This window comes from Oenanthe melanoleuca, chromosome Z (genome assembly GCF_029582105.1).
Source record: "Oenanthe melanoleuca isolate GR-GAL-2019-014 chromosome Z, OMel1.0, whole genome shotgun sequence".
Lineage (NCBI taxonomy): Eukaryota > Metazoa > Chordata > Aves > Passeriformes > Muscicapidae > Oenanthe > Oenanthe melanoleuca.
Window position 1 is genome coordinate 72,274,061 of NC_079362.1, and position 16,183 is coordinate 72,290,243.

Genomic DNA, 16,183 nt, shown 5'->3' on the forward strand with positions numbered 1-16,183 from the left:
GCTTGCAAGAAAATAAATGTCATGGCGACACTATGAAGAGAATGGTGTAGTAGAGCAGTCTTTTCTGGTTTTTTACAGACAAGCCATGATGATGATGGCACACAAGCCACCCTTAATAAAACAAAAATGCCCATGATATTTTCTCTGTTAGACTAAGGTTCTTTTCTTCCAAAACAATATCTATTTCTCAAAACTTCTCAAAGTATGAATGAGGAGAAAACATCATGAGAAGAAACAGACACTAATCCGAGTTCTCTTATGACTTTTTTTTCATTGCCATAGTGTTAGAGCGATTAAAAAGCCACAGTCTATTGTGCAAAATAATACATTAATATATATGTAGCTATTTTCAAAGATAGGCAGTGGTTTCAAGCATCAGAGCTTAGTTGTAGAAGAGGGATCTGAATATCAAAATGTAAGTGTTCAGTAAAATTGAAACAAATGTCACTGAAGGTATTGCAAAGCCAGAAGAATGGAATAGGAGAGTTTTCCAAAACCACTAGTGTTTTTGATAAAAATAAGCCTTGACCCATTCCCAGAGCTATTTAAAGCATGCCAGCCTTTCACACCTTGACTTAGATGCTGCTGTCTGGAGCAAGGATCCTTGGTGACCCCACTACTGTCTGCAAGGATCCCATCAAAAGATCAATGCCATACAAACAAATAAGGAAATAAACACACATACCTCCACCCCCCTCCTATTATCTCTCCATCAAGAAAAGAGATTGAGTCTCAAGATGGCTTAGTAAGTGTTACACTAAGTTTTAGATCGCTTCCCTGCCTGACATGACAGTCAATAAAATATCAAAAAATATTGTAGCTTCTGCAGTTCACCTGGCATTGCTTTTGGCCTGATAAACTTGAGGTGTTTTTATTCATTACCCTGTCAGTCAGTCCTTGAAAGCTGAGAGATTTCTAACTTCTCCCTTGAAATGTGTCATGATGGATAGAAGATGACTGTAGGCATTCAAACGGGAAACATGCAGGTGGAATCCTCTCCACCACTGACCCAAACCAAAGAAAAATGGGATGGTACAGAAACAGGAGTTTGGGCACAAGGTCTGGTAAGGCTGCTAGGTCTCTCCAAAGAACCAGGGCATGGTTTGAGCTGAGAGGTCAAGGGTATTGCAAAGTTTGTTCAACTATTTAACAGAATTCTGGTTTTATCACACAAATATCTGCCAGAAAATTTCTTTACTTTCAGAAAGTAAAAATCTTACTTTCAGTAAGATAATAATGAAATATTATATGAAGGAAGCAGCTGAAGTCACAGAGGAAAGATTTATATCTTTCTGTTTAAACACATCAGGAAATTCTGCTGCTCTGAAGCTCTCACTTGGAATTGTTGGGACAGTCTGGGGTGCCTTATTTGCCTGACACAACTGACATTTTCCCAAATTATTTCATAGCACAGTGCAGGAGTTAGCATACACAAGGGACCACACACAATGGGGAATTTGAATGCAGGTATTCTCTTTCAGAAAGTAATGAAGTTTAATTCTATGGATATTGATATTTCAGAATGGAATGGCCTGAGAAGATCTGGGATGTATCTAACCATTTAGGCCATGGTTGTGGTCTTAGCTGCAAACTGATCCAGTTCTAGCTAGTCGTCTCAAATGAGAAATGCTATAATTTTACTAAGGTTAGAGAGATATAATTCTTATAAGCAAGTAATACTACTAAGAGAAAAATCTGTGTTGTTCCATTACAGCATGCTCCTGTATAGACATTTGGACATATCCCTTAGACTTCTTGCCCAGGACATCACCCCTCCAGGATCACAGATAAGGACTGGTGCTCATTTAAAGTTCCTTCATCCAGTTGTGAAGAAGTGTATTTTCTTTAGGATTTCTTTAGGATACTCTTTGGCATGCCCCTAAAACTAAATATTTTCTCATCATCTTTATGTAGTTACCACAATTGTGATTCATTATATAAATAAAAATATCCCCAAAGCCTTCAGAAACTTGTCTAAAAGAGGACATTTATGTAAATGCACTATAAATAGCAAAAATCAAAAGAAGTTATTGTTGAAGTTACTGTGATTCTCATAGTAAGATCATTAGGCCTTCTTAAAAATAAATAGATACTAGAAATATCCAAAGATGTATCAAATGTAGTATGACTTTTTTTGACCCTAATGACCTATCTTGATTCATATTCACTACAATCATATCGATTAGGGCCCTTATGAATCCCTTCTTTGCAAAAACCAAAAGATTTGCTCATTTCATGCTACACACTCAGAATTTACTAGTTTTTGTCATCTAAGTAGACTTTTCTTTGTCCTATTGGATTTTTAAGGATGAACAGAACTTCTTTATTTTAGATACTTATCAGGACCAACCCCTCAAAGTATTAAAATGCTGGATACTTGTCCTAAATTATATATGCACCTAAGCATTGTTTTAATAATTACATGTAGCTTATCACCTGTTCTCTTTTCTTTACCATCTGATGACCTCATATGACTTCTAGGACAAAGCCACATTTAACATCTCTTACATGAATTTTTAAGGAACTGAAATTTTAACTCCGAAATCTGTGTTAGAAGGACTTATACAGAAAAGTGTCCACTGTGTATTAGTAGGACTAATACAGCATTAGTACATGATAAATATAGTTTAGAACATTGCTTCAACATTTATTTGTTGATGTTGCTGAATATATACATAATATACACAGAGGTGCAAAGATATATGCCAAGCTGCCATGAAATGAATCAGAGCATTTAATGACACAGAAAATACAGAAAGTCATATTGTAGCTCATGGTTCATGTAATCAGGGTCATCCAGGCTCTCAAAATTGAAGATTAAGCTTTTAAAACTCCCATAAATGAGTCAGAAGCCTTCAATTAGATGCACTAACTTCTTCAATAACATTCAAATGAAAAGTAAGTCTCATTTAATACTGAAATAGGGGGAAGATTGTGACTGGTGTAATATAGTATAATTGTGAAATATAGGAAAGATAATGACTAGTGCAGCCATTAGCTGAGTGCATTGAATAGCTGAGAGAGAAGGCAGTGGCAATAAGGAACAGAATCTCACCTTCCTGCAGGGCTTTCCATCATATGATCTCAAAGAATCTCACACAATAACAGGAATGATTCACATCACTTCTGGGAGGGAAGCTGCCATCACACAGCACCTGATTATCCTGCCTGGCATTTAGAGCTCTCAGAGCCTGGGACACTGAACTACCCCTTCCCTGAATATTCCTAATGCTCCCCCAGGCCGCATCCCTTTTTTTCCTCTCAGGATACATTTTGTTGCTTTTCCCAAGCTTTTGTTTTTTTAAGGAAGAGAACTGAAACTCTCCCTTCACTCTGCACCCTTTAGAGCACGAGCTGAAACAACAAAATTCAGCTATCATAAACTTGGGGGGGGGAATAAGAACGAGAATCACTAAGGAAAAATGAAGTGGCTTTGGCTTGACCATGCTACTCTGAGCACCCAAACAATGGAGACTATGCTACTGTGGTATAGTTTTTTCAAATCTATATTGTAAAATTCTGTTTTTTGAGTCAAATTGTAAGACTATACAGGAAATGATACTGAGTATTAAAAAATATAATTTACAACTCTAAAGTGACCCCAAACCAGGGTCTTGTGTGAAAATACAACCCCAGAGTAAGCTGCTCAATGCAAGACTGCATTAAAATTGTATACTGCAACACTTCATCTTCCTAATTGGCATGGATATTACCTAGCTCAAAAAGAGTAATTTAAATTATATTGGATCCTGAAGGAACCTGGAGTTGGCTGACATCATCTCGATGGACTGCACATTCCCTCCAGCACTAAAATGCACGCTGGCATCTACTTTCAGAAGCAAATGACCTGAGCTAGGAGCTACTCAAACTCAGTGATCATTCATATGCATATTCCTTTAATTTAGACATGTTCAAAGTGATAAAATACAGACATTGTGAAGCAAAGTTACAGCCACCAGATCTGAATATATACTGTCTGGACACTAATCTAGTTTTTGCCCTTAAGTGACAGATGCTATCATGATTGAGAGGACTAAAATAAATTCTAGATGCCTAAAGTAGATATTTGCACAACAATCATAATATAGCAAGAAAATATATTGATGAATATTTAAAATCTTAATACATTTTCCTACTTGGGATTGTGCAGCTGGATTTCAGATAGGCTGATTACAGGATAAAACATTTCTCCTTAATGAGTTTAAGTTAATATTTTCATTTTTCTGGTGTTTCTGCATCCATCTGTATACTCTGCAGCCACATAGGCACTTACACATGCTAGCACATCTTTGAAGACATAAATGTAGCAGAGAATATTAACCATTTGCTGACAATGTATGCGGCTTGACAATACCAAATCAATTCGTGCTCAGTGCCCTTTGGCAAATGAGATGCAATTTTTATCCTAAATCAATGATGAATTAATTGACAATATGGTAAACAAAGGTTGCATCTAATACATCACTGGACCTCTGTCTGTAGGGGGCCTGCAGGTTTGACATAGTTGCTGGTGTAGCTGTTCTCCAGGACCACGTTCTGACCAGGGTCTGTCTTGAGGTCCAGCTCACAGTGTGATTTAAGTGTGAAAGGGTAAGGAGGGCCAGGAGGAAGCCACCTGGATTTTGGGTGAAAACAATGCTGGAATCCAGTCTGAAGCCTGGATGAATACCTACATTTTAAACACATACATAAAATTATGAAAATCCTTTAATATTGTATTATGTATTATGTTTCTGCATCAGGGAAGCTTATGTGAAATTACTGTGATTCTTTTTTTTTTCCCCATCTGTTTCCAAAAGAGAAATCTTTTGTAGTTTTACCCAATTCCTAATCAACAAGTAAGTTTTCCATGAAGATTTTTTTTTTATTTTGTTACATGCTAAGGAAGCTGAGAGTCATTAGAACAAGTTCTTCTCACGGCGAAAGCTAGTACAAATGCTCTGATGTCCAAAACAGAAATAAGATGCTGAAGAAATCAATGCCTAGTATCTGATGCAAACCCTTTAAATTAGCCAAGAAAAATCAATTGAGTTAGGATGGGAGGGGAAGGGTTTTTCCTCTTATGGAAACCATGCAGACATCATAATAAATCCCCCTGCCTTTCCTATCCCTTCTAATTTTTTTTTTTTTTTTTTGAGATTTTTTGTTTGTTTGTTTTGGGTGGGGACATTGCTCAGTTTTGGATTTTGGCTTTTGTTTTGTTTTGTTTTCTTTTGTTTTGTTTTTGTTTTCAAACCAGGTATCCTTGGGCAATTAAACTAACCACATTCCAGTTTTCTCTTTTTGTCTGTGATGAAGAAAAGAAATTTCCCTTCCTCTTTTTACAGAACTAAGACTTTGGTCCTTGTCAGTTCATCCTCTCTTGTAGGAGAAAATGGTGAGAAGAATCTATGTAGTATTGACATAAACTGTAAGGCTATGTAAAGCTGACACCTAGAACATATTTTAGGATCCTTACAAAACCAAGGCTTTTTAAAGTCAGAAATACTTAGCTGCACTTGAATTATGACAAGGAGACTCTGACAGGAGCAGCAACTTACTGAGTAAATGGAGGGGTCAAATTCCCTATCAGCACTTGAGACAGCTTGAAGAATTGTTTGAAGTTAAGGAAAATTCTCCAAATTAGCTTGTCCACTTCTGCACTCATTATGTCCTGCTTCTAGAACAAAACAGCTGCCTTTTTTTTCCCATGCGGAATTAGTGTACAATATAGATCATCAATATACAAGCCTTTTTTAAATATCCATTTCCTGAAGACCCTTAAAACTATGAGATTAAGGAAATTTAACAGAATTTCCTTCAATCTTGAATCCTTGATTCAATGTCTTCTGAGGTTTTTCTCAATTTTAGACAGAGTTTGAAATGTAGGTTTTCCTTCTGTTTTCAATACTGCCTTTTTAAGTAATTTTTGTTAGTCCTTGCTACTGTGTTTCCTCAATTTTCCTAATTATAACATAAAAACAATTTGGAGTGAGGTAGAAGGAGTTCTACAAAAACTTTGTAATGTTTCTGTTGACCTAGGTTTGGAAGTGAGACCCTTCATTTACTCTTCTCCCTCTGCTGAGCTCCTACAAAGTGTTCGCCATTCCCTGAAAAACAGAACACTCATTTCAGTGGAAAGCAAACCACAAAACCATGCCTTTGAGAGGTGATCCCTTCTCTCAGAATGAGAGTGTGAAGTGATGAGGAGGAAAGAGAAACACAAAGACCCATATCTCTTTCTCATCACAGTTTATGGGAAGGTCTCCATGCTGTTCGCTCTCTCCTCTCTCACATGGAGTCAGAGAACACTGGTTATTCCCAGCTCACTGTCAGAGCCCTCAGCAGCAGCCCAACAAAAGCATTTTGCCAAAGGCAGCTGAGATGACTCACCACTCCTAAATCTTCTAAGTTTAGCAGATTCCATTTCCCCATTCCCAGCTGAACTGTCTCTTCTGTGACATCCACTCCTGCCGTGTCCTCCACGGCACACCACGAGAGGCAGTCCTGGGGCTGAAGCCGTAACTGAGGTTTCTCAAGCTTCGCATTCCATTATCCTCTCTCCACTGACTGGACACTCTCTGGGGTACATATAAATAACTAGTCTACCACTGACAGTGTCAGTATGGTTTGGGAATCACAATCTGGTCAGCAAACTAGTGAGTGGGACAAGTATATTAACTCTCAGTGCCTTAGAGTAGTTTTACACAAGTCTGATGAAGGAGCTGGCTCAGCCTGGAGAAAAGGAGGCTTAGGGGGGACCTTGTGGCTCTGCACAGGAGGGGACAGCTGGGGACTCAGGCTCTGCTCCCAGGAAACAGGGACAGGATGAGGGAAGTGGCCTCAAGTTGCACCAGGGGAGGTTTAAATTGGATATTAAGGAAAATTCTGTCACTGGGAGGGTCATCAACCATTTTGAAGAGGCTGTCCAGAGAAGTGGTAGAAATGTCATTCCTGGAAGTGTTCAAAAAACCTGGATGTGGTGCTTGAAGACATGGTGGTGTTATGTTAATTGTGGGACTCAATGATCTAAGAGGTCTTTTCCAACCTCTTTCTTTACAGAAAATGCTATCATCACCATGGAGGGGAAAAAAAAGTGTCAGGAGATGGGAACCTGGCAGCACTATGCAAACAAAGCTGCAAGTAAAAGGGGTAAGGTGTTACTAACATTGCTCTGGTGAAAATGCAAAAAGCAAAGTTCACAGAAACAAAGTATTTTGACACTGTGATCATGCTAAAGCAATACTGTGAAGAAATAGGTGGATGGAGAAAGTTCTATACAAACTGTAATGTTTTGGAAAACTCAAACAACCTCACCTCAGAGAACTAAAGGACAGACATCTAAAATTTAGCTTTTACCTTTAAATTCTGATTATATAGATGATATGACTATAATGCAAATATATCAGAGGGGATCATTCTCACCTATCCTAAGCTCCTGTTTAGATAAACCATTATCTGAAGGTGCATTTAATTGTTAATTGAGCCTCAGTGACCAAGATAGAGTCTGATTTCCAACATGAAGCTTTAGTTAAGCTGTATAAGAAAAATGTTACCATAAGAGTTTATTTCAGTTAGTTATATTAAGGCATCTTCTCACTTTTTTCTCCCCCATCACATGTGAATATCTTCTGCAGACAGCTGTAAAACATGACACAGGATCTGCAAGAAACGCTGCTCTCCCCTGAAACATCAGCTGGAGGCCAGGCAGGATGACAGTCATCATCCCAAATGGCACCAGACATCCTTGTGGGGAAACTGAACTGAGCTTCAAGTGTCACTGTGCTTGACAGATACTGCATTATGGTTATTGTGTTTTCCAAAACCAAGCACTGTAGCTTGCTGCCAGACAAAATGGCAAGTTTTTGAAGATGTTTTTAAAACATGAATTCCCAAGCTTTCAAGATGGCAGGAAGTTAAGGCCAGACTTTGAAGCTTTGCTTTTCTACTTAGATGGAGAGTCACTGCCCTGAGCAATTTGACAGAAAGAGGGAGGCAGATAAGCTGGACAAGTCTTCAGAGGTTAATGCTGTGCTCAGTTAAATTTATGTACGGAGCTTTGGTAGTTGTGTTAGTGGACTGGATAACCCTCTTAAGGCCAGAAACTCATAGAGCTGATAATGTGGCATCTAAATAAAGCAGATAGAATTTCCTCTTTTAGATCTCAGGGGCAAAAGATACTCAGCTTAGTGTCAATGTGGTATTAACCTCCCAAAGAAGAATAAAGATGACTTCAGAGGTTATATTCCTGGATCAGCCACAGTTTCAGTTTCTGATTTAGCTTCTCTTTTCTTGCAATTTCCTGTGATGTGCATGTAGATAAAAATACTTAACTATTTCCCAGGTCTGTTTTGAAGCTAAATTACCAGATATTTGTTAAGAGCTTTGAGGCATTTATGACCATAAACTGAAAATTACATTCTCCTACCTTGCTGCTATTAAGGCTTATTATTTTCTTAAAGCTCTACAGCTTGTTTTCTTTTCAGAATATTGAATAGTCTCTTAATAAAAGCAATATAAATGAAAGACAGACTATTGCCATGCTTTTTCAGTAACACTTACAAAGAAACTACAATTCTTGCTGGCTGAGGAAGAAAAAATATAAAAATCTTGTCATTATTTGTCAAAGATAAAAACTATATTTAAATCAAGGCCCTGTCTTTTCACGATTGTCATGTATTTCTGTAACAGGAAGCCCAGAGAAATTCTGGGTGAACATGGACCAGGCTGGAGCTCTAATCAACCTGGCCTAGTGGAAGGTCTCCCTGTGCATGGCAGGGAGTAGGAACTTCATGATCTTCATGATCTTTAAAGCCTCTTCCAACCTAAACCATACTAGGATTCTATGATCTGGTTTTGTCCCTAAAGAAGAGATTTGCTTTTACATACATTCTCTCTTTCACTCTCTCTCTTCCCTCTCATCCCTCTCCACCTTACCCTTCCCCTCCTCTTCCTCTCCCACACAGCCATGCAAATTCACTGTCTTGGGAAACAAATCCACATATCAACTCAAAAATAAACTTTTGAGTCCACCACATGATCCTCCTATACTCTCACTAAGGGGATCTATAGGGTGACAAGAAAATACGGAGTTCCCATTTTAGGACTTAGAGGCCAGGGTAAATGATGGGTTTGGCACCAAGCTAACTGTAATTATGTTGGTGTGTTGCACAAAAAGCACTTTGTCTTTTGCCATCAGCAGGGATCTAGAACCAGAGAAACCAACAGGTAGAAAAACAACCTACAAAATAGTTGGGTTTTACTGGGTAATAAAGCTCTTGTGTTTTGGCTACTCAATTTTCTACACAGCAAACATATTGGAAAACTTCAGAGTTTCCTCCCCAAAAAGACCAAATCCTGGTGTATTTCTACAATTATTTGAGTCCAGTAATTTAATAATATTGTTGATTCATTACAGAGCTGATTTCTCTTATCATGGTACAAAGACATTTTTGAGCTGTGGGATTGGAACATGTACAGAAAAGAGATTGTACCTCTTAAGAATCACATTTAGGTGCATTGAAAAACTGCAACAACATGAACCAATAATCCATTCTTGAACCAGCCTTCTTCCTTGCCATACTGGAAGTATCAAGGAAATCTGCAACTTCATGAAGGTGAGTATAGCTTTGTTGCATGAGGGTGTGTGTCTTGACATGCCCTGGACTTTTGATTCTGAGCCTGTTGTCTAGAGTAATAAACTGAACATGTCAAAGAATGTTTCCAGGCAATTCACTTATCTCTACACTAAATTTTTAGGACAGCCTCTTACACATTTTTAATCTGCACCAACAGGCACTTTCCTAAACTATTTTTGGGCACAGAAGAACACCTGCAGAAGACTGGAGCCACATCCAACAGGCAGTCTGACTGCTATCAGCTGGCTGACCCTGGGAGAAATCTCTGATGTAGGTGCAGGTCCTCCCATGTCAATTGGCATCATAACCAGGAACTGATCTTGGATCTATGCAATTACTTGTACAGATGTAGCTTCATTTTCCAGTTTGGAAATGGCTTTTTTGCCTAATGCATGGTCCTGGGAATAATTTTTTATTCAAGTGAAGAAATCTGAACCAGAGGGAACTAATGAGTATCTCTGTAAAGAATTGAGATGCTGTCCTTGACCAGTGTAGGTTAATGTGGTTAGGGGAAGGATGAAACACCAGTATTTCAAGAGGTTCTAAATATTAAGGGTGGCACATGGGTCAGACTCCAAAAGGAAGAGAAGGCTCATCCAAGCATAAGCACTCCTTAATGCTCACTAACAATCCCTGGTGTATTGGTGGTGGGCAGCAAGAAGTGGCAAGTTCCCTTTGACCAGCTGTAAGGGAAACTGGACTTGAGAGAGATAGTGACAATTCTGAAGAGACACTGTTTGCCAAAATATTGCCAGTTCAACCTAAGCAAGACTTCCTGCTCCTGTGTGGTGTATGGCCTCACCATGAACATGGTCAGACTCCACCTGCTGTCTGTGCCAACCTGCCCCATCCTCTCTCCTTTTTTAAACATACATTAATAGCTTCTTTCACCCCCATTTCTGCAGTCCAGTGCTCATCGATTCTTCAGCTTGGTTGTCAGCATTTGCCACCCTGCTTCTGTCTAAGGCAGTGGAGTGACAAAGAATAACTCCATTTCTAAAGTCTGAAAAGCTCAAGCACTTGGGTGAAATGCCTCCTACATCATGCAGCAATAATAAAACATAACTGCATTCTTTTATTATCTCTCTCAAGAGGTTTTCGTAAGTAGCAGTTGTGATAGCCCATAAGTAGGTCTAGATAGATATATAAAATAAAGGGAAAAAAACCCAAAAAACAAACAAACAAACAACAACAAAAAACCTAAAAACCCTAATGAAAACCACCAGAGTAATTCTCTCTCTTCAAGGGCAGGAGATAAACTGATATACACTCGGCCCCTCACTTTCACAGGGCAATAAACTCAAAGTTGGCAGCTACAAAAAACAAGCTTTCTTTATTTTCCAATTTTAGAGTTCTTGGGCCACAATAAACTGGCAGTTTCAAGTCTTCTATATGTTCTTTAGTAACAATAAAACATATCTCTAGCCTCTCATAAGGATAACACTGGGAATTCCTAGGCTCTCTAGACAAGGTGGCATAAAAGACTGCTCCTCCTGTAACAGTTCTGAAGTAAAAAAAACACACCTTTATCAATACTGTCTGTGACAATAGAGGACATATATCCCAAGCTGCCTTTAATGCAAATGATGCTCATTGTTCTGCTGCACAGATTCCATCTGATCTGGGGGCTGGAACCAGCACGGATGGACAGTAGTTGTGGAAACTGGCCAGATCTCTGGGATTCCTGACATTGTTCTTTGAATGTCAGATAGTGGTATGTGATCAGTAATTCATTCTTTGAATATTGTAGATCATGAATACTTTTAATAATTAAAATGTATCAGACATAGAGTATTTTTTGCTTTTTATTTCTATGAAATACGTTTTATTTTGTTTTGTGATCAGTTTGTCTCAGCCTGTTAGCATGTTTACAGTCCCACTTAGTGTTTAATGCTCACACTTCATTAAGCAAAAAACATCTTGAAAATCCAATTTTTAAGACCCAGGTAAATAAAACAAAAAGAAGATCAAAGAAAACATATTACTTGGAATCATTTGTCCACAAGGTTGGACAAAGAGGGCACTAGCATAGTTTAAATTGTGGTGCTTGTAGAAACCAAAAACTTCCACCAAGAAAAATTGTGTGCTTCATTACAGCAGTTTAGACTTGCATACAGGACTCAAGAAACCATGTTTCAGGATGGCACATGTTGGTAGTTAAAGTTATGTACCTTCCATATGAATTATTGTTAACAACAGCAGCAAGAAAACCGTATAATGCCACATCCAAAATGGGAAGCTTCCAATATTATGACCTGAACATTTGCATTTTAATTGCACAGACAAGTGAATCAGATTTAGTATGTAATTGAATATATTGTCTATTAGTAACAGCATAGGTAAAACTTGGTCTTAATTTCATGCTATTATACCAGAGTAAATCTCACAGTCTTTATTTAAATTCTAATTCATTCAATAATTTCCTAAAATAAATGACCCATGAAAGCTTTTTCTGGTTTTTTTCTGTTCACTTTATTTGTAGAGCATTAAAAAAAACACTTCAAAAAATCCTGAAATTAATCATCTGAAATTTTATTTACTTTAGTATTGTAACTATATTTTGCATGCCTTCCAGCTATGGTGAATCAGAAAATTAATGTTGAACTACAGAGGCTGAAGAATAAACCATGGACAAGAAACATAAAGCATCTGCATTAGTGCTATGAAAAATGCCTTTCTACTGTGCCTCTTCCTGGACAACTGGAGAATCATCTTAGCAATTCCCTTATGTTTTCATTCCCATATGAATATTTACTGTTAGTAGAAAGATGCATTTTCCCTGTTTGAAGCAATGTTTTCACTGTTTGTCATTAACTTTATAAGGAAACCATTCCTATGAAGCAGTTTCTGATATGGTAACATCTCAGTCTTTCAGAAGTAGGACACAACACCTCTTCTGCCTTCAAAGGATCTGATTTTTTGTAGAGCCAAGGGAATTGATTTTGGCTTCTGTACTGAGCAAAAAAAAAATCATGCAGCATTTAGTAGCTGTGATGCTACTAGTAATATGTGAAGCCATATCCATTCAAACCCTTAGAACCTGAAAAATGCAAACTTTGCATAGGACCAACCAATGCATATGAAATACTTGTTTTCTTCTGCTTCTGGTTATAGACTTTGTAAAGAAAAAGCTGTACTTCTATAGAAAATTAATTTAGATTTTTTTTTCTGACAGATCAACATTAATTATGAAGTAAAAATTAAAATTAAAGAATCCACTCCTCTTTCTTTGATTCTTAGTCTTAATGAACTACCAACACTATGCTCCAACAACAGGCAAATCTCAATCACATTTTTATGCTGGGACTTGCAAAGAAGCATTGAAAATGGATAGATGTGACTTTCTTCAAGGAGGCTTTGAGAAAATGAGCCAATATGCATTGCAGAACTTAGTTCAGTTTTGTCTTTCACTGTCTTCCTGAGCTGAATGACATGCAGCTAACACAACAGAAGGAAGGGATGCCACCCAAAGGGACCTGGGCAAACCAGAAATATGGGTTCACAAGAACTTCATGAAGCTCAACAAGTCCAAGCAAGGCCCTGCAACCAGGCTGAGGCAATCACAGATATCAGGACTGGGAGAACTCATGGAGAGCAGCCCTGCTGAGAGGGACTTGGGGCTGTGAGGGGGGAGACAGGTGGATGTGCCCTGGCCCTGAAAGCCCCTTTGTGCTGGGCTGATCTCCCAGCATAGGGGAGGGGGGAATTCTGCCTTGCTCAGTTGAAACCTCAGTGTGTGATATGTCCAGCTTCATGATCCTTAACACAACAAATAAATGGACCTCTTAGAGCAGGTCCAGAAGAGGCCATGAAGTTGCTCCAAGGGCTGGAGCATCTCTTATGAACACAGGCTTAGAGAGAGCTGGGTGTGTTCAGCCTGGGGAGGGCTTGGGGTACAATTTAGAGCCTCTTTCAGTGGCTGAAGAGGGCTTATAAAAAGGGTGGGCAGGAATGTTTTATACAGGAAGATGGTGACAGTAAAAGGAGTCCCTGGAAGCAGCAGGTTGAGATTGGCTGTAAGAAGAGATCCTTTACTCAGAGAGTGATGAAGCAATGGAACAGGTTTCCCAAAACGTTGAGGATTCCTCAGCCCTGAAAGTGTTCAAGGCCAGGCTGGATGGTGCTTGGAGCAATGTGGTCTTGTGAATGACATCCCTGTCCACAGCAGGAGAGTTGGAGCTACATGATCTTTAAGGCCCCTTTCAACCATAAACAGTCTCTGATTCTAGGATTTATAGATTAGGAATGACTGAAAAGCAGGAATACTGAAATACCTGATAGAGCTCTAGTAAATATTCACTCATGGTCAAAAGGGAAGCTCTTAAATTTTCTTAATGATCAATGAATTGAATCATAGAACAACAGAATGATTTAGGGAGAAAGGGATCACTGGGGTTCATCTGAACTTACCCTCTACTCAAAGCAATTATGCATGTTATCCATCTACCAATCCACATATACATACAAATTTCATTTCCTCTTTGTTGGTTCATTATGTGTGCAAACAAGCACACACACACAGAGTTTCTAAGACCAAAAAATGAAAAAGACTCTCAGAAATGGGGGAGGGGGGTGAAGAGGAAACTTAACATCATGGCCTTTACCTTTATTGATTAAATATCCAGATTAGATGGCTTAATTAGATAGTGTAGTTGTTCTGTGTGAAAACTAGGAAATATAGCATGGTCTGCAGAGATCATCATTAAGTAAATCTTTCTGTTCTATCCCTCCAAATGAATGTATGGTTTATATAAATGGTTCGCAGAGAGAAATTTGTTAATTATTCATGTGGGAGATTTTTGACAATCCCTGTGGCAATGAGGCTCAGAACAACCAATAGACTGCAAAGGCATGTATTTAAAATACAGTAATGAAGTAATAGATTCCTTCATTTGGAATTCACTACCTTAAATCTTGATATAAGAAGTTCTAGATATTTTCAGTAAGAGATTCTGTCATTCTTGTAAGACCTGTGGTCAGGATGCAACATTCACCAGATGATGCACCCAGCCCCATGCTATCACTTGAGCTAGGTTACAGAAAGAGACCTTCCTGGCTTTGAAATCTGTTCATCCGTGAATGTTCTTCAACACTGGAGGTCATCAGCCACTCAGAACACAGTTTAATTGCAGATTTTAGATAAAGGCCGTTCCCCCAGTATGTCATGCTCTATGTAATAAATGCTTTATGTAATAAATTCATGTCCAGTAATGAAGTTTTTTCCCATGACAGTGATCTGTGAAGTTATTCAACAGACTTTTAAAAAACAGACCACCAGGCTTATAAATTAGGTGGCAGATTTGTACCAAGCTTTATCCTCTAAATCTAATGTTGTCTAAGAATATCAGTAGTGAAATTTTGCTTTCAGCTCTTAAAGTAAAATTCTTCATTCTAAGAAATGAAAACAAACAAAAAAAAAAAAAAAAAACAAACAAAAAAAAAAAAAAAAAAAAACCAAACCCTCCAAACAACCAAAAAAACCCCTCAGAAACAGCTCAAACAACCCAAAAAATAACCCCTACAAAAAGCAAAATGAAAGGGCCCATATGCTGTTGCCCTTAGTGATACTGAGTAATCATTCATTTTGTTTATACTTTGTTAATACATATCTATGTTTGGATCTGAATTTACATTCTCTATTCTGTGTGCAGCTCACAGGGAACAAGGGGAACATCACTGGTGTCCAGTCACCACCACAGCGCACTCCCTCTGTCCTCACAGCAGTGATGTGTGATCACAGTTCAGCTGGGATTTATTCTGACAAAAGTTTTGATATTGATATTGCCCAGTGAAAGGGTAATTTGGATTTTAGACCCACAGAGATCACATTTCCTTACTTTGGACACAGGCATTCAAGTCATGGTTATCTGTCAGAATTATATGGAAAAGCACTGCTGTATCAGGGTTAAAATCAGGAGCTTTATCTGCAATTTCAGTGATTGACTCCAAGTGCCATATAATTTGCACCCAAACTGGATATACCATTGTGCAGAATAAACTGATTCCTTCTAGCTAACCTCATATTTATTCTCTGATTCCTTCTTCCTCAGTAAATTACTGATAAGGATTTTGCCTGTCTTTGGAAACAGATGAGATCAAATATGAAAGAGAAACAGAGGAAAGAAAGTTCAAGATAAGGGAAATGGCTAGATCCAGCCCCATGGAAAGTAATTCTCTCAAGGTACATCCACTTCAGGTGTTATCTATCTCCATTTAGCCATGGAGAAGTTGTCACTCGGAAGAGTGTTAAAAAAACTGATGATAATTCAATAGCCAGACCAGGAAGAACAATGGAGGAATTCTTCCTTACCTGAAGAAGCCATTTATTCCAGTCGAAAATCTGAACAGACCTGACATATCTGTATTTTGCACAAAATCTATGCTGGTACAAATAACCATGCAGCACCAAGTAATAGCGCCTTGGAGCAGCAGGAACTTATATGAGATTTCTGCACTAATAGGTGGAAATGCCACAGTGAAGTCGTAATTACAGCAATGGAAAAGAATATATTATAATTAAGAAAATTACATGTGGCCTTCAGAATTCTGGCTGTGTTTCTGGAAAT